General features: G+C 32.3%; 1 long non-coding RNA gene across 1 annotated transcript; it reads right to left on the bottom strand.

Annotated features, from left to right (window-relative positions):
• Positions 1-12,182: 12,182 nt before the first annotated feature.
• LOC123657720 lies at positions 12,183-12,781 on the bottom strand. Its single transcript, XR_006743745.1, has 2 exons — positions 12,695-12,781; positions 12,183-12,351 (listed from the first exon to the last, which is right to left on the bottom strand). It is a non-coding gene; the product is annotated as an uncharacterized LOC123657720 (long non-coding RNA).
• Positions 12,782-20,393: the final 7,612 nt, after the last annotated feature.

Below are 20,393 nucleotides of genomic sequence, written 5' to 3'. Positions count from 1 at the left end.
ATAAAATCATCTGAAAACAACTTCAGACACGATCTCATTTATTTAATGCGGAAATTCTTATAAAGTATAAAAGTCGACTAAGCGACCGACTTCGCACGATAAACATTTATTCAACGGTCGTTATACATGGAAAGTGATAAATATTTCACACAAGACTGTCATATAGGACGTCAAACAACTAATAATCGAGCCGTTCGACCGAAACTTCGTCAATCACTCCGTTCTATTATATCCAATCGGCCTTTTTACTGTTTTTCTTACATTAATAATGGTAGCTATCTCCAGAAAGGAATCTTCGCTGACCTGTATTATTGTCATAGGGAAATTTACAGCGTTCATTTATTTGCGAATGTCCCCTCTTATTTTCCGTTCGAGGCCAATCCGATAGATGCTACCGTTGAAAATTTTTCGTAAGCAGCAATACATCTTGCCACGAGCCCTATCTTCGTTCCTTTAAGAACCACCCCTATGCCACTCATAGAGTAATTTTTTAAGATGTGCCAATTTTTTTTTTTGATTAGTTTTATATGAGTTTTATACAAAAATTATACCAATATTTATTTTATATGTATTAAAATTGAAACTTTATATCTGATATAAAGTCACTTAACAGGTATATGGTCCTATAGAATTGTAGGAACATTTTAATTAATTCATTCATTCATTAACGTTATAAAAACGGTACAAAAGCAATTTATTAAGTTGTCATTTGAATTGAAGATTTTTTTTTTGAAGTGTCATTAAAATATAAATAAGTGTTATATTATTTGAGTTATCAGGTTATTTCCAAATTAATGTCAAAGTTTTTAAACAAATTAGTTGTTATTTTCTTATTGCTAGTTCATCATACCTGAATATTGGATTATAACATAACATTAGGTCATTTTTTGAGATAATTTATTAAAATAAATTAATTTCAAGGATTTTAATTATTTTTTTTTAAATAATCGTCTATAATTTGCTTACTATTTTCTTTCTCTCCACTCTTTTTTTTTTTTTTTTTTTTTTTATGTCACTAGGTCGACAAACAAGCGTACGGCTCACCTGATGGTAAGCGATTACCGTAGCTTATAGACGCCTGCAACACCAGAAGCATCGCAAGCGCGTTGCCGACCCAATCCCCAATCCCCACAGGAGCTCTGGAACTCTCTTCGATCATCAACGTAGCTAAAATTACTTGTGCCAATTTTCTCAAGGAATATTTCCATTTAACTTGAGCTCTTACGATCACCGAGCTAGATGACCTATCATCATTAACTACCAAAACGAAAACATACTTTATTCGTCTTTACTTATGAATCAATTTTGCTTACGAACTTTAATTTATGTTGTTTAAGCCTTTTTAGATTCTAGTTACCTAGATATAAGTCTAGAGGTTGAAGTTTTTTTCAGTTGTTACAGATGTCTTTAGGTTGTACATTTTTTTTGAAGTGTCATAAAAATTGTCTTTAGATTTTACATAATGAGATTATTGAAACTTTTTTATAAGTTTTAAGTTTAAATTCTACTAATTGTGTGTACCTACCTATATAATTTTATATTTAATGTTTAAACCAAAATAATTGTCATTAAAAATAAAAATATGATCACTATTGCTACTGGTATTTTAAAATAAACAAAATAAACCTCAGATAATTTTTAATATTTCTTCTTAGAACGAACACGTGTTCAAAAGTAAACTGAAATCCTTGAAAATAAAACAAAAAACACTTTATGTATTTTTAAAACGTTGGATATATCACAATTAATCAACGAACCGTATCAAAAAACGAAGTATCAGAGGCTCGTAAGAAAAACTCGGTCGAAAAAAAACTGAGTCATCCGCGATCATTATCCGTCGTCCTTTTATTTCTTGTCACATGTGGGTAAATTATTTCTTAGCGTCATAACTCTGGGCCTCGACCTAAGGCCGCTGCCACACTGAGGCGAATAAATCTCGCCTGTCGGGATCAGGTGACACCACCTTCTTTATGTTTTTTCCCAAGCCATTTTACGGAAAAGATAAAAATCTTTACATATTTTGACGCTGCTTTACGGGGCTTATTCTCAAATTACGCGCATCCATTACGTAATACTCGGAATCATTTCTGTGGAGGCAGCTTAAGGCTGCGGTTACGAGAATAGAACATTTTTTTAATTATTTCGTGGTAACTTGTTCGGATTTTGTTATAGTAGTTTCAAACGACTTAACCTAGTTGTACCTACGTATGTAAATAACTTTGTACAAATAATATAATCATACCCACCTATTCTTAATCATATTTCTTGGACTTATTTTAAGACTATTCCTACTAGAACCTAGCTACTAGGTATATATACTGGGATTGATATGGGAATGTGATGCAAAAGTCTATCTGACTCTGATTGGGAAATTTAGTGAAAGACTCATTGGGTTTTCTTAGAGCTGGCCCGTTGGACTCTGCGTGGAATGTCACACGAAGCCCTTTTGGGCTTGGTTTGTATCACGGTTGAGAAATATGTATCATGACGCATAATTACCCAAATCCCATTGCAAAAAAATACACGTGATATTAGGTACACTAGTAGGTGGGGGGTGTCTAAAAAGTTGTTGAAACACACGTGATCACGTGATTCGTGGACGACCTCTAATTAATCTGTAGTTCCCACTTCGGCTACTTTCACAGCCAAACCCTGCATGTACGGTATCTCCTTAATATTCGATTGATTCTACTGAATCATGATTTAAATCAAGTACTAATGTAAATATAAATCATTAAAACTTAAACGACTATAGCTGAAATACTTTTTTTTCAATCAGGCTCTATTTAGTACCTACTGCAAATCGAGAGGATAAAATTGTATTTTACATTGGATTTTTCTACGTAGAATCAACTCATAATCAGAGCCCAACCAATGCCCAGGTAGAACATACTTAGCTAAAGTTATTTCCTTTATATAAGGGTCTTAAAGTCTGAGTTCTGAGTAGGCTCTCGTAGTGTTTCCCTACTTGAGGTGGCGAATGCTAGCGCGACCCCATCTCGCCCTACCCAGGCGGACGACTGCTCACACGTGGTGGTTTTTAGTCAGTAGGAGTCTGACATAACCCTCTGGCGCCCCCGCGCTGGAGGGTATCCATGAAGGATTTTCCCGCGTAAAAAAAGGATTTCCCTACTTACGAGAGCCCTCTTATTACCCAACGAGGGCCAGATGTATAAACTGGGCAATCCGACAGTAATTTCTAGTCGGGAGGTAGGTATATAATATAGGTTAATATAGGTTATTGCATATGGAACGCACCTATGTAAGGTGCGTTCCATTTGATGTGGTGTTAGAAGTCTGTTTTACAAACTAATGAAGTTAATTGAGTAAAACCAAAGGAATGCAAAAGCAATCTGATGACAACGACTTCCATATTTGAATCTTGCCCTATAAAAATATTCGCCTTTAACAAATTGAAACACATCTTTATCTTAAGGTCATAAAGTTCTATTTTCAATAACTGCTCAGTTTAAATAGAGCTCAGTCCGTAACTGTGACACACCGCTCACATCAATCGTGATGTTTGCTTAAAACCGTCCTAAACGAAACTGCAAAGGTTACAGAAAATACAATCTGGGCAGAGAAAAATTTGTGCTCTTTTCCATTGCCCCGGACCGACGACTGGCGTCAGAGAATTACTGCGAACACGAGCGATGTATAAAACATTAGTAGATACAGAACAGTACCGGAGCGCACTGACTGGCGTCTATGTACCGTACACCGCACTGGGCAAAACGAAAATATATTACTTTTCCGAAGATTTAGGAGTGTTTGGACCGAACAATAATGTCCGGCTTTTGTGGAAAAAGATAGATGGCGATGCATAGGTTACATGGCGGAGTTCTCCTTTTGTGAACAAATGAAACTTAGCGTGCTCCGCTATGCCGGCGTTATTAATAATATTTACGAGTGTATTGCTTCTCGTATTCAAAAGAATGAAAATAACCCTGTGATTTTCTTGCGTAGGTACTTTAGACAGATACAAATACAGCTATTAAAATAGTTATTATTTGAATATTGTTACACGTAACTTGCATGTTTATGAGTAATTTAAGTTTCTACTTTTGTAATAATTTACTGTCAAATGTCGTCCGGTTAATTTAAATATGGTTGCGTAAAAAAATCGCTTCTAAAACAAGCTCGTATCGGACGACATCCGATGTTAATAAATCTTTGAGTTTTTTATCAACATGCCTCCGGGGTGTTTAAGTAATATTGTAATCGTGTAACTTCTTTGAATTATATTAATATGTCTACTATTTAAGGCCCCAAAGGGACAACAATTTATCATTTTCTGTTCGTTTGCAATAAATGATTTATATGTAATATAAGAATACACACACACACACACACAATAAGAATGCTAATTTATAATGCGAGATGAAAACTAAATATCTCTGCAAAAACTAACGATAAACACTACAGCTAGACAGCGTCAGTGTCAGAGAATACCTATATCCAAATAAGTAGGTACAAATATTTCACACAGGTATTTGTTTAGTTAACGAATGGTTCCATAAAAACTTTATCAATCTCTATCAAAATTTTCTTAGAAACATCTAATAGTGATATAAATTATATTTTAACGACTTTCGTTAACACGCTAACTCTTTAACCCAACAATAAACCGTAACTTCACACATACTAAAGTCTCAATATAACTGCACACCTTTTTTTTATAAAGATATCGACACTTCGACACTAATAAAGAATGTATGTGTGTTAGATAGAGATAGACATATCGAGTGGATCACTAGTTCAGCTTTCCATCGAAGGAACGAACGCATACGCATCGTGACTTGAAGTGGAATCGCCTATTAATGTACAGGGTCGGGGTAAGACACTTGTAGTATATTAATCTGCATATTAACTCCATACTGTCTCTTTTGTTATATGGAATACAGTACTGTATTGGAAGCGTTTCTATACGAATATAGAACGGAAAGTACAGACATGACCGCTGAGTTATTGTTATTTATAGTCAAGTATGTTCATATGACTATACGTTCGAAAAATACAGTTAATTTTTTTTTCAACCTTGTTCCAGTAAGGTTACTCTATACTATCGATTGTTTTACTATTACGATAGATAGGTGGTATTAGTTATTTGTTATACTAATGGTAGGGGAAAAGAGCCACAGTATGTCATAATTAAAGGGACGTAGGTTGTAATTTAGACCGTATCATTGGGAGTGTATTTGTTATGACTAATGTTAATACAATAGTATTGTGTCTATATGCAGAAAATACCTTTTTTATAAGCTAGGTGAGTAAACCTTATGATGTGATCTTTTTGATGTTCATCTGATGTTGAACGAAACATTATCAAATCAATTCAAACACGTGGGTTAATGGTATGATGTTTGTTTTATCAATCATATTATCAAACTTATAATTGGTTATGGGAGATTAAGATTCCATAGGTTTGACATGCCAGACGGATAAAAAAATCCTTAGATAGGTAGATACTATAAAAGATTAAAATACGTTTTAACACACAGAAGTAGAGAAGTCACAAGAGGAGAGCTAATTGAAAACTTGAAAAGGAAGTTGAGGTTTAGAAAGAGAGGGTAATATTTGGTAATAATTGGATTCCGACTTTCTTTCTCACGGTACGAAACGCTACAATGCTTACTTGATAATATTTTTATGTGGGAGTGTTTTATTTATATGTCTAGATAGCGGTACAGGATCTTAATCCAATACCATACTTATCACATGGTTCAATATGTGTCATTAAATAAAGAACTGCAACCACCATGTAAACATTTTCATTAATTGCGTGGAATTAAAAAATATATATTGTTCAGCTCGCAGAGTTACAAAATAGTAATATTTCTAAGATAAAAGTAGCCTAAGTTACTACTTATTACTTCAGCTATCTGCCAGTGAAAGTCCCGTCAGAATCGGTCTAGCCGTTTCAGAGATTAGCCGGAACAAACAGACAGACAGACAGACTAAAATAGTAAAAAATGACATTTTGATATATGTACCATGTATACATCCATATGCATTCAGTAAAAAGCTGTTATTTTAATATAACAAACAGAAACTTCAATTTTATTTATTTGTATAGATAACTCTTATTTAATTATGCAAAAAAATACTCATTATAATGGCCAGGTACCCATTATTATTGATTTGAATAATACATACCTTGATAATATATAATAGATATATTATATAAGCAAAATAATTATTATCTTTTACTTCAGCATTGACTGATAGACAATAGCATATAGGTAGATATTTGGTTGTATAGCAGTTATTAACTAAAGGCACGATGTTTATCTACTAAAAATATTTTTTATGTAACGTAGGTTAGGTTTAGGCTAGGAACTTAGGTAAGCACTAAGAATAAGGCTGTTTAATAAATTTCCCAAGAGAGGCAAAACAAAGACATGTATATGTAATGTGACTAATACTTACTTAAGGAGTATAATTTTATAAAAATGTATAATACCCACAATATACAAAGATATTTATAATTATAGATATATAAATAATAATCCTACATAAACAAATTGAGAAGTGTAAGTTAGCAATATGTAATAAATTGATCAATCTATGCTTGTTATAAGTTTCTTTCTTTTACTAAAAAAAAGTATATACGTACCTAGTAAACATAATTAGTAAAAAGCATATTTCATTTTGAAACATCGATTTCTAAAAAGATAAAAATGTAGAGTCCACATTAGGTATAACATAAGTATACCTAAATATAAACCTAAAAAATAGCATCATTTACATTGACATTTACAAAAAATTCGAGTAGATGCCTAAAATAGGTATTTTTTAATGTGTAAATTAAAATTATATATATATATATCTTTGTAATTATATAATAAATGTACATTATATTTGATGAGTTACTTAATTTCTTGTACATAATTTATTGACATAATGTTTTCCATAAAAATAATAAAACATAATTTATAGCTACTATCAATATAGGTGGTAGGAATAACCCATTTATATATTTAGATGGTAAACTTAACTCTTCCAGTATCTTCCATAAAGGGCTAAGTCTACGATCATAAGTCATTTAACTAGAAACTGAATTTGGTGTGAAGTGGCCCTTTAATTTATTGGATTAAGGGCTGTTCCCGCTAAGTCGCCACCTGTAGCACCGCTCCGATGACTTTAATAAAGTAAGGAGCAGCCAGTAGGACTAATTATGATAGCTACTCATGTAAAAAGATCCGCAGATAACGCTCGCAATTGTACTTTGTAATTACTTCCTTATGACTTTCAATTGATTTAGTGTTTAAGTATGATATAAACTAGTTTTTAATTTTTTTTTTTATTTATTTCAATAAATTAAATTATAGGTACTAATAAATTTTAATGTAGGTAACAAAAAAATTTAAGGAAAAAAATATCGACATTGAGTACGACAATTAACAAGATAACGAAATGATTAGAATTATATATTCTTTTTAATTTTCATATTTTGAATAATTTATTTATTTTCATAGCAACTAGCTCCGCTGCCACGGCGCCATGCTCGCGACTGCCGTACCCTCTCCACGCTGCACGCGCTCCCCGCCCATAAACATGTCACTTCAGGCCGCATGCCGCGATTTACGACTTCTCACTCTAACTCGCCCATAACTCTGCCAAACAAAAGGGAAAGCTATACGCTCAACAGTCCCAAGCGGATAGTTTAATTTACACACACAGATGTAATGAAATGAGCTAGTATGCGACTTCAAGCGCGCGTATATCGTTACTTTTCAGATAAAACTTAACATCTTAGAATTATTTTTTGATTTTAAAGATAGCGCATGTAGATAACACAGAATGTGTTTCTAGTTGTATGATGCCTATACATATTTTTTTATTGATGGATCATTTTTGTTTCAGTTATTTCTTATAGTTTTGCATGTACTGTATAAACCTTGTCCTCGGAGTATCAGCAGGTCCGTTACGTTAAAGTTAACCGTCGGCAAAGAGTGTAATATTTTCATCCCTTTCCAACTCGCAATTCCCAGATCGTAAATCTCGAAATGGCCGCATGTAGGTTACGCACGCCGTCCGAGCGATTTGAGAGGAAGCACATAAAGTATAGTTTTCTCTGTTTTATTGTCTGTTTTACTGCGCGATAAAGGAGACGAGAGTATATCGTTAAAATCAGCTGTTTAGGGTATGCTTCAAACGTGCTCAGGAATGTGGCGACCGAAATGTTCTGAACAGCAACATGAAAGATGCTCTATTTCAATTTCTTTTTTCTAAGTGTAACTAGTAGTCACCTGTTTTTGTACTAAACCAATGACTAAACGTTCTCATTGATAATTATTCTTTATTTCCAACTACCTAATTTCTCTAAATTCGCAAAAATAAATTGTCAATATAATCAAAATCATTAACATTGTTCCTTGTATTTGTAATGTCTTATATGTATAGTCCTTTTAAAGTAGGCACATGAAACCAAAGAATACAATTATGTGAACAGACGTCAAGGCGGTAGAATAATTTCTAGTGGTATACTCGTCGGCAGGGGAGATCGGGGATGATTGTGCCATTTTCTTTTGACGGTGTCATATTTTTTTATTTGTTTTATTGTTTTACCTTAATATAGATATTTTAAGTAAATAATAAGCATTAAAATATAAAATTTATTTGTCTACCTACCAAGTGATTATATCAGATATAAATGAAAAATTTCTGAAAAAGCAGACCTGTCACTTTTGATCCCACACCAGGGGCTGGTTGCTACACTACGCGGGGCAAAATGTTTTTTATTGAGGTAGGGAATAGCAGGACATATCCTGCTACAAATTTGTCCGCCGGGGAATTACCTTAATGATACTGCTCTCAAGTGGTGTTGTGTTCCTGTGGTGAGTAAGTGCTCCTGGGTACGATTAGGGACACTGTTGGCAATGTGATTGCAATTCTTATGGTGTTGCAGGCATAGACAGGCTACGGTAACCATTAACCGCTTATTAGATGAGCTGTTCCTATCTACGCTTGTTTGCCGACCTATTTGTGTAAAAAATAAATATTATAAATGCAACAACATAATTTTTTTATAAAATCATTGCAGAAAGTTCGAATTCCTAATTTAAATTATAGTTACCTATTTTGCTTAATCGAATGATCTGCTCAAGCTTGTAGGCTCTGGCGACCAAATAGGGAAAGACTAGTTGCGTTCTTAGTCAATTCAGACAGTTCAATTGTTTATTAAATTACTGGCAATTTATGCAATTTTATTGTCAAGCCACGATTGTAGTGCTATTTATTGTGCTTGCAATAGCCGATACAAGTCTTCTGCCTTTGTTTTAAGTCAAATTTTAACAAAATGGGCTAAGTATATTTAGTTAAAAATATCATATAAACATTTTAAAAACTTGTCAATATTTTAGGTTAAATTATGAGAATTTCGAGGGCTGTGCTTTTCCGGTTTGATTCATTTTTTAACTGACTTTAAAAAAGGAACAGATTACTCAATTTGAACGTATATATGTATGTATGTTCGGGGATAACTTCCTCGTTTATGAACCGATTTTGATAATTCTTTTTTGTTGGATAAGAAATATTCCAAGGGTAGTTTCATGACAAGGTAACCAGGATCTGATGATGGAATCCCAGAGAAATCAAGAATCAAATTCTCGAAAATCGTAGAGATGACTAGTGCGTTGAATTTTTTACGTCTACTTACGTTGTATTAGGTACCTACTTGTCGATGAGATTGAAGTCACTTTTTTTCATTTGCGAGCAAACATAATTATTCTTCATATAACTAATTAACGCCATACGATATCTTTTGAGGAACTACAAACTTTTTAGCTTTATCCTCATTGAAAGTAGGTACCTAGTTACTTTCAGTCAGTCAATTTCGTCTATTGCAGTCCACTGCTATACATAGGCATCACCAAGTTTGCGCCAGATATCCGGTTTTCCGCAATCCTCATCCAGACTCACCGGCAATCTTCATAGATCGTCGGTCCAGCGGACCAGATTACCATGCTTTTTTAATATACCTATATTTTCCTCCTACGAAAGAAACAATGATAGGTAGTCGCTTATAGTTCAAATGTGTATCCTTTGAAAAGAAAAACTGTAGGAAGTGATAAGCCAAAAATTATATTCCGAGTGAAACGCTACTTTAATCCCCAGCACTAAAATTGTTTTTTGAGGCTGAGTAGTAAAATGCAAAGAACATAACTGTAACAATGTCCATTCGTGGTACCAAAGCTAAATTATCGCAAAAAGAAATCATTGGGGTATTTAATGACACACACACTAGATCACTCATTGCTTGTTTTGAAAACAGGTTGTGGTCTACAACCTGAATATTCTTACTGAAAATTCACCTTACAAACAATTGATCTTACAAACATGCAGTTGAGAAGTGGCTCGTGTTCCTTTCACAAAAACCCCGTTGTCACTGGCTCTCTTACAATGTGTGCTGAAAGTGAAGACAGTATTTATTTATATTTAACGTCACAATAAAATTATCTTTTTAGCAGTTATTGCCATTATAACTACATACCCCTTATTATTATAATTTTTTGGTATCGCAGGGAAACCCATTTACGGGTGATATCCAGGACGCCCGGGTAGGCAGTCCTAGACCATATGTCTTCAGCACTTGGGGGTGCAATACCGATCAAACCCCTGCGGAGAGCTTTCAGCCGCTTTAATTGGAGAAAAGGCCAAGCTTCTCCTCCATGGGTAACTACATACACTATCACTAGCTCTAGTCCCTGCTACTTACCGTAACTATGCAATTTTTATATCGTATACACCGGTTATCAGTGATTGACCTATAGTTGTCATAGAGAAGACTATGTAGTACCTACCTAATTATCGGCTGAGGAAAGGAATTCGATGTGTTTCAACGTATGGTCATTTTTGAGACTCCTTTTTTGTTCGATAGAAAGGTATTACTATACTTGTTGACAGCACGTTAGCGTGACCGTCACTTCCTGGCTTATGGCCATTGCGCTGCGGTTGCGAGTTAGATCCCCACACTTGGCGTACATTTGTATTAGCCATAGGTACAGTTATATGTCGGGGCCATCGACACAGTAGAAAATCCTGGTGGGGGCCGTTGAGTGTGATGCGTTTATTATTTACCTATAATTACCTACTATCACCTACTAGGATACATCTATATTTACGTTACTTCTATCCCTCATATTAGGATTTGGTGATGGGATTTTAAAGAAATCTACAAAATTCGTCATATCAATTCCTGGTCGGCGGTGTTTGATAATCACTTGTTCAAAAGTGCGATCCTAGTCTAGATTTGGTCTTTTGTTCTATATATGAATAGATCGATTTTGATTTTGATTTTTAAATGTCTTTATTAAATCATGTAATTTGACAAATAGTTTAACAAAAGCTCACTTATTGTTAACATCATATTTATAATACATTTTTAGGCTAACTCACTTTTACAAACATACACGTTGAAACACGGAAAAGTAATTATAACATGTTTAAACAAAAACACTTTACAGGTATATATCTAATCGTATGAGCCGTTTGTAAAACGTTCCACATTTTTAATATTTTCGTTTAATACTTATTGCACGTAGAGAAAGACTATAAAAAATATAAAAATAAAAAGATTTACAAAAGTATTCCTTACAACATACAATATAAATTACATATTTGCTTACAATTTTACATTTTATATTGTTTTATATGGATAGATCGAGTATAAGATTATGGAGAAATCATAGGTCCAAATAATAGAACTCTTTAATGGTTACAATGTTAGGTTACAAAATTCTATGACTTACTCATAAAAACGGCTAAGTACTGCCTTAAGAAGATTTGGTTTAATTGACACTGAGTATCTTCTAGGTATTAGTAGCTTTTACCTTTTTCGTAGTTTTTAGTTATATTAGTAAATTTATTTATTTTTGAATATTTAGACCAAATAGCATTATTTATTTAATTATTTTTAAATAAAACTTCAATGGCTGGAAAGTATTCAGTTCAGTAGCCTGGTTAAAAGGACAACTACTCCTACCCGTCAACAGAAAGAGATAAAAAAATCTTAAAATGAAAATAATTTTAAAATTTACCAGGTAGATATTCTAAGTCTTTGAGTAGTTGGGATGACGTTAGCGTGACGCTGATGACTGTCTTTAATAACAAATAGTTCGAAAAATAATTTAATAATTTATCATTTTGATTCACATGTGAAAATAATAACTATAATGGAATAAAAAATCTTTCGAGCTTTTTAATTTTAGTGTTATTTTAGATTAAATACAATTTAACATTTTTTTATGAGTTAAAGAATAATATGCTGGTGGTTTATAAATATGACTGTTGGTGTTACATCGTTATCTGAGCTTTCTTTCACAGTATCTTCAAGATCGTCGAGTAAATCTGAAAAAAATAACGATACATTAACTATATTGAATCTATTTGATAATATCATGTAAATAAAAATCAGATCATGATAAAATTCATCTAATAGTAATATAGCCTATTTTCTTCTGCAATAATGAGGTGTCAACGTGAAATATTACAGGTGTAATGTAATATGTAATAATTTGTAGTATATCTATTATTATACAAAACTTATTTGACTGATTTTTTGATGGCTCACAAAGCAACATTCGATGTCAGTCCACCTTTGCTATCAACTTACGTTTAATTTTTTTGGATATATTTTTTAGAGCAATAAAGTAGATATATAAAAAAAAAACCTTGGTTCAACAGGACTTACCGCGATTATAAGATCGAGAGATATGACTAGAGAGTCATCCAAGATGACGGCGCCTGTAACGTCAACGAAATGTCGGGAATAAATAGATAAAATAAAAAGAAATGATAATCGCAGTCTAACTAAATTTGGAACGTAACTTGTAGTTATCAAAGGTGCGGGAAAAACCTTGCTTTGCTAGCATCATACACTGTAGCTAGTTTAGAAAAGCTAAGCTATACAAACAAAAACAACAACAATTAAATGACACAATGTACCGTTTTAGCTTACTTTGTCACCACATTCCTAGTACCTACTATGAAATCACTAAAACTGCACATATTATCAAAAAAGCTATGAACCACACAACATTAAAACATAACACGCAATACTGCAACTAATATAATTTATAATAAAACAAGTCAATGTTTAAATATAATACAAAATATAAGTAGGTATGCAACAATTTGACACTTTACTGAGCGAGGCGAGCGACATCGCGGCAGTGACAGATGAGACTGACTCGCATCTCGGCGCGTTTAGATTGGTGGGGATAATAAGATGGCTCCCGAATCTGACGTTCTCATTGGTTGTCACGCTATTGTTGCCTAAACCGTTTATAATGTGGTCGAACAGCGGATCAGGTATTCGAAAATTATTACATAATGTAGGTTTTGCATTGTGCGATGCATCATGTTTTCTTAATCGTTTTGTTTTGGAATATTGTTCAATCTTTTATTTTGGTTACAAAATATAAATGTGATGAAAAAAAAATATTTTTAATGTTTGTAAGTTTTTTGTAAATTTTTTAGTGTAAGTTAAACAAAATTTTTTTTTTTTCGAGTAGTTATAATAAGTTTATTTTTGGTGCATAGATCATTAATTATAAGCTATTAATTAATAGGTGGGTATTTGATTACTATCCAAATGCAATAAAAAGTAATTAAGCTTGCATGAACAAAGATATGCCTATATAAAAATTTTGATAACATTTTGTAGCTTATAAAAATGTTCATTTTTTTCATTTATTACTTCTTGTTATTTCCGTTTTTTTTAGTGTGTCATATCGTAACTTAACTGTAGCTTATATTTTTTTATATTGCAACGGTCTTGTTATGCGCTAAACCTAACGAAGCGTCATTAATAATTTCACTTTGAAGAACAAAATGATAGCGTTGCGCAAGCGTTGCGTATCTTTGAGTTGCGTATGTTTGACTTTTGCCGCGTAGTGCTTAAAAATTTCGATTACAAAGTTTTGTCAGTTGTCTTGATAAATGGTTCTTTAGAGTTACTTCGCATGTTGTGCATGGATATCAATTTTTCTTCAAAATATATTAATTCAAGGTAGAGCAACTCGCTGGTCGGGCGCCGTGCTATCAACGTCTGGTGCATCGAACGATACACCAAGAAACTTTACGACGCCGCACTTGCTCGGATCGGCCGCGCTACGGCGACCACGGCCGATACAATTCTATCGCGCGCCTCGACCGGACCGTTCAATTAATCGCTCCGATTAACGTTGTCTCTCGGACATCAATGGTGTCGGATTAACGGAGGGTGGTGGTGTCCTTTTCTGTTGGTCGCAGATTTAGTGCGGCGCCGCGTCGTGCGGCGTCGCCTGGCGGGGGGTGCGGCGTCGCTCGTAAAGCATCGGTCGGCACACTCTACTGACGCGCGCCTTGGCGACTACGCGTTGCGTAACACACCGCGCCATAAACAACTCGACGTGCTCGCCTCCGCACCTGACGGCCGCTAGTACCGCTTGCCCACGTGCGCCACACACATTACGTATTACGCTCATGCCCTGTCTAAAACGCTGACACGTGACTTGACGAGTGAAACTCTCGGAACTCTTTTATTCTGTAGAACTGTGAGTTTTGTGAAGAAGTTTTTACCGAGCGGGATGCCGCGACCCCGTTTGCCGACGGCGAACGGCGGCCGCTCCGCTTAAGGTGAGTTTATTGCCGATTTATAGCTCCCAACTTTACCCGCCCGGGAGTAAAGGGTCCGAAACAAGTTTTGTTTACTAAACAAACTTATCCGAGCCGACTTCTCGTCGTGCGACAACATTTAGGTAATGATGATGATAGTCTATTAATTTTATACGTAGCAATAAATAGCCCTACACTAATGGCGGAAGCGTTTACAGCGCAGTAGCGGTCATTTTTGTTTTGATTTTATTACGATTAGGAAATAAGATACGAAGATTGAATATTATATGATAATAACAATGTACTTATAAGTCATAATTGAAACATGTTAATTACAACCTATAGGTAACAGATATAAAATAATCATCGTATCAACACTGTGAGCCGTTACTCTTATAATGAGCATAAAAGTTAAATATTATAATGTAACCAACTAACTTCGAAGTAATAGATGTAGGACCACCTGCTGGAAAAGTAATCGAAAAACAGTTTAAGATATAGCTCAGATAGCCTTTTATCATTAAAGCCTAACATAAACTATGTTTGTAATACATAAAATATCGTTCAAATCATGACAACATAAATATCTTAATATACATTCGATTAGAAATAACGTTAAAAGTTTAATATAAAATTCGTCTTATGAAATGTAATACGGGCTTCTAATGGGAGTTCATCATGAAAAGTTCCAACTAACTTGGGGTAATAGATAATTGCCCAAATTCTACGAATATTTCAACGAAATTGAAACTTATTTCTTTGTAATAAGGCACGAAATACTATGTCTCCATCATGACTAACAATGTAGGTAATGTAGATTTCCATTGCATGAAATAAATTTTCAATCCTTATCATTTAATTGCTTCAGAATGATTTTGAAGTCAGTAATATAAAATCATCTATCTTACCGTGATAATTAAAAAATACACAAAATTAACTACCAAATATTTGAAAAAGACTCTACAACATGTAAATAGAGTCCAATTTCGGTTGCTGTAAAGGTCATTATTTTTTTCCCATATAAGTAATAGGTATTAGTTACAGCCTATTAAAAGTTCTGATAAGGAGTACATGCATACATCCAATTGGTAAAATGTTATAGGCTTTGTTATGTTCGTACGTAATGTCTACTAGGTAGATAAAAAATAATTACCTTTGTAGTTTTGTAGATAAAACCGGTAGGTACCTATTTTTGGTTACAACTAAGACCTATTATCAGTTTTAATTAGTTACCTACATCATTACAGACTATAAATTTTCAGGACATTAACGATTACTTATTAATGACTAAGTAATAATTTCCTTTATACAAGCTCTATCTCCTACCTCTGATAAGTACTGTATTTCTTGCTTCCGTATTTTTGTAATATTAAATATCTACAGTACCTCTTAAGATAAAACGTTAAATAGAAACAGAATAAATTAGTAATTTTTTGTGCTTTTCGAACAAAAAAATATACATTTATTTTATAAATAGATCCTCATCATAGTTATAAGTATACATTTCGTGTGTAGAGCATGATTTGTTATTTTTGTAAATCGAAAATAATCTTAAAATTAATTACATAACTTTGGAACTTTTCTACTTTAAATATACCTATCAAAAACACATTAGAACTACACCTGTTAATTATGACTGTTATTTAGTTTTTTTTTTTTTTTGTTTGATATAGGTAGAGACAAAAAGTTTTTATATTTATTTTTATAAATGTTAGAGATTATAGAAGTTTAGTTATATATTTTTTTATTATCTTTAAACGGTCTATGAAAAAATGTTAGGTATCGTTTGAAAGCAACTTTAAGTCAATATTTCGTTATACAATAAAATTAAAAATTTTCAACAAGTGTTTTTAAAATAAAACTTAAAGATTTCTGGTTATAGTAGACAAAATAACAGATTTAGCACACTAATAAGGAGTTCATTTATAGTAACTAACACAAATTAATATCATAACATAAAGTCATTTATATATGTACCTACCTATGTTATATTATGTATTAGTTGTATGAGCTTGATTTAATTATATTTTAAATTACCACCATTTGCAAAAACAAAACAATAAAATTCTGTTTAAATACAAAATACAAGGAAAATAAAAAAATTATCAAGTAATTTGAATAAAATCTAAGAATGTTCTTATCTATGTTAGTTTAGTGAGATAAAGTTTTTTATCTTTTTAATTAAATTAAAAATTAATAAATAAAATAACAATTAAAATTTAAAAATTTAAAGTAATAATGAAATGCATATTATTATTTTATATTGTTTCTAGATAAGTTTGAATAATTCAACAACAGGAGTTTTTTTTCAGTTCAAATAACTGTTAAATCTCTTAATTGTAGAACTTATTATTTTAATTTTATTAAATTTAATTGATTAAAGTTACAACATAGAACGTAGGGCACAATTTTTTCAGTAGATATTCGAAGAGAATTTAAGTTATTAAAATTCTTATATAGATTTTATATTTGCGTCATTTAGTGACAAAAAAAAAACTAGATAAAGTTTTGTGATATTATAAATATAACATACAATTCCTTAAATCACATAGTTAAAGTATGTTGGTACAACACCGTTACGCTTTACTTTTTCCATCTAACGGCGTCTCAAATAGAGCCCACGATGTTACCGAACGTGCAAGTGGCGTTATAAGAGAGGGTTGACTGTGTATGAGTGACACTATCTTTCATAGCATTTGAATGTTTGTTGATACTATAATTTAAATTAAATATACCACATTTACCATATACAACATACTAAAATATATATCTAAAGTGCCTGATGTTCATTTATTATCTGTATTCAATATCTTCACCATTCACGATCACAAATCAGCCTGTAACATCCCACTGCTAGGCATAGACGTCTTTCTCCGTATAGGAGCAGGATTGGAGCTTAATCAGAAGGACAGATATTACAACAGGAAAGAAGTATTTGTAAAAATACAAATATCAATCCCGAGCGGTTATCGAACCCGCAAAGCGCTGGTGTTTAGGCGCGCACTCGTCCATCGCACCACTACACCAGAGCCGTTGTTAATATCTTAGACAGGAATATATAATTAGCAGTGGAATAAAATTAAAAGTTTTTTAACAATAGTGTAGCGAACTGTCTAGACTAATAATAAATAAATATATTAATTTAAATAATAAATGTATCATTTATTTATAACAAATGTTTTTCCTTATAAAGATTTAATTTTTTCGAATAATCGAGACATAAATTATGTGTCCGAACATTATTTTAATTACGTCATGTAGATGTTCCTTAAATATATCACTACTTAATTAACTTAGTTAACTTGAGAACACGGTGTTGAATGTTCAAAAAGTCTTCAAAAATTATCTTAAATTTATTAGTCACAATTCCATCTAGAATTAAAACAATTAATTCTTGCTATAAATGTAATGTTTCAAATGTCAAGGAAGAAATTCAATATAACAAAAAACTGTTTATACTTATGTAGGTAGGTAAACTGAATACGTAGGGGACCTATTGTATTTTTATTTAAAATTTTGTACACGAGTTTTTTGTATCAAAGAGTAAATATACTACTTATCGCTATAAAAATATTATGGAACTATTTTCAATTTTAAGATTAGTCTATGGCATGAAATAGTCACTAAAATGTCATGTAAGTATTAAATAACTACATATTATAGTTATAAAATGAAATAATTAAGAAGAAAACTTGTAATGCAACAATTTTATATTTATTAATAAATATTTGTAAATTTATTTATATATTTTTAACCGACTTCGAAAAAAGGAGGAGGTTCTCAATTCGACTGTATTTTTTTTTTTTTTTTTATGTATGTTACATCAGAACTTTTGACCGGGTAGACCGATTTCGACAAATTTTGTTTTAATCGAAAGGTGGTGTGTGCCAATTGGTCCCATTTAAATTTATTTGAGATCTAACGACTACTTTTCGAGTTATATCCAATAATGCGTTTTTACTTGACGCTTTTTTCGTCGACCTACGTTGTATTATACCGCATAACTTTCTACTGGATGTACCGATTTTGATAATTCTTTTTTTGTTGGAAAGGGGATATCCCTAGTTTGGTACCGTGATAAGGAAACCAGGATCTGATGATGGGATCCCAGAGAAATCGCGGGAAACTCTCAAAAATCTGCAATAACTTTTTACTGGGTGTACCGATTTTGATAATTTTTAATTTAATCGAAAGCTGTTGTTTATCATGTGGTCACATATAAATTTTATTGAGATCTGATAACTACTTTTTGAGTACTCTTCGATAACGCGTAGTTGCTTGACTATTTTTTCGTCAATCTACGTTGTATTACTTGTCGATGTAATTGAAGTCGGTTTTTTTTTCGTTTGCGAGCAAACACAATTATTTTATAAACCTTTGTTATTAATTTTACACATATGTATTAAATATTTCGAAATCATTACTTAAACAGTTTCCAATGATTATTGTATTTTACATTGGATAGTTTTTTTAGTGAATGAGCTATTTAATGAGTGAAGTACCTAATAATAAACTATTCAATGCCTCCACCGAATTTTTATTAAAGAAAAATAAAAATATGAAACAAAGTTCACGTAGAAAAATATACTTACATTATAATACCAAAACTACGTGCACGTAGTAGTATATAATAGAATTAATAAATTGTAAAACGTCTATATAAAGATAAATAAAATTGAAGTGTCTGTTTGTAATATTAAAATAACCGCTTTTTACTAAATTAATTTTGATGTATATACACAGTACATATATCAAAATAGCATGTTTTACAATGTTTGTCTGTCTGTCGGTCTGTTTGTTCCGGCTAATCTCTGAAACGGCTGGACTGATTTTGACGGGACTTTCACTGTCAGATAGCTGATGTAATAAGGAATAACTTAGGCTACTTTTACATTAGAAATTTATTTATTTTATCACTCTACGAACTGTACAATAATTTTTTTATTATTTGCAACGCGGACAAAGTCGCGGGCATAGCTAGTAAAATATAAAGAAGAATTCAAAACATAAATTCTTGACGTCTATTAAAAAATATTTTTTATAAACAATATAAAAACATGAAATGAGGTTTGATTGTTACGCTGATATAAAAAGTTTGTTTTTGTGAGGATACTTCACAGTTTTATAAAAATAGAAAATTCATAAAATATGTATATGAAATATGTACTTTTGTTGTGTATCAAAATGTTGCCTTTAAAAGAAAAACGTTCAAAAGAAAAAAGTTGTGATCATAAATATCTATATCTTCAATACCAACGATTATTGACGCTATATATCAAACACTCAGTTAAAATAAAAAAATCTTACATAATTTGAAAGATAAAAAAAATGTAATCATCGCTGTTATTTCTTCCCACGCATCGTTAAGGAAATTATCGCAAGCATTGTGCCAACACGTTTGAAAGTGTCAATCTAATTTAGTGCGAGCTCGCAATGAATCGTGTAAAACAAGTTGAAATGTAGACGCATTATTTTTATAAACGGTTTTAAGCAAAAACCTGAATAAGCCACTTTATCATCATTCCTTGACCGAACTTCCTTAAGACTAGTTGAAAAAAACTAGTTCATGGTGTTTCGACGACTGCGCGAGCGCAATTCTCTCCTTTGATATTCTGCGCATGCGCGTCGCCATATTTGTCTTATTTCACATCACCTTCGGTTAGATCTCAATCTTTTCGTATTCAGTGACGATTCGGAATTTTAAAATTTAATATGAATTTTCAATATAAGTTCTTAAACTTCCACGGTTACTATGAACACTTTTTTACGGAACTTTGATTGTCATTTTGAAA

The sequence above is a fragment of the Melitaea cinxia genome, chromosome 11 (assembly GCF_905220565.1).
Source record: "Melitaea cinxia chromosome 11, ilMelCinx1.1, whole genome shotgun sequence".
Taxonomy (NCBI): Eukaryota; Metazoa; Arthropoda; class Insecta; order Lepidoptera; family Nymphalidae; genus Melitaea; species Melitaea cinxia.
The sequence above is the reverse complement of the archived record's forward strand: the minus strand, read 5'-3'. Positions and strand labels throughout refer to the sequence as shown.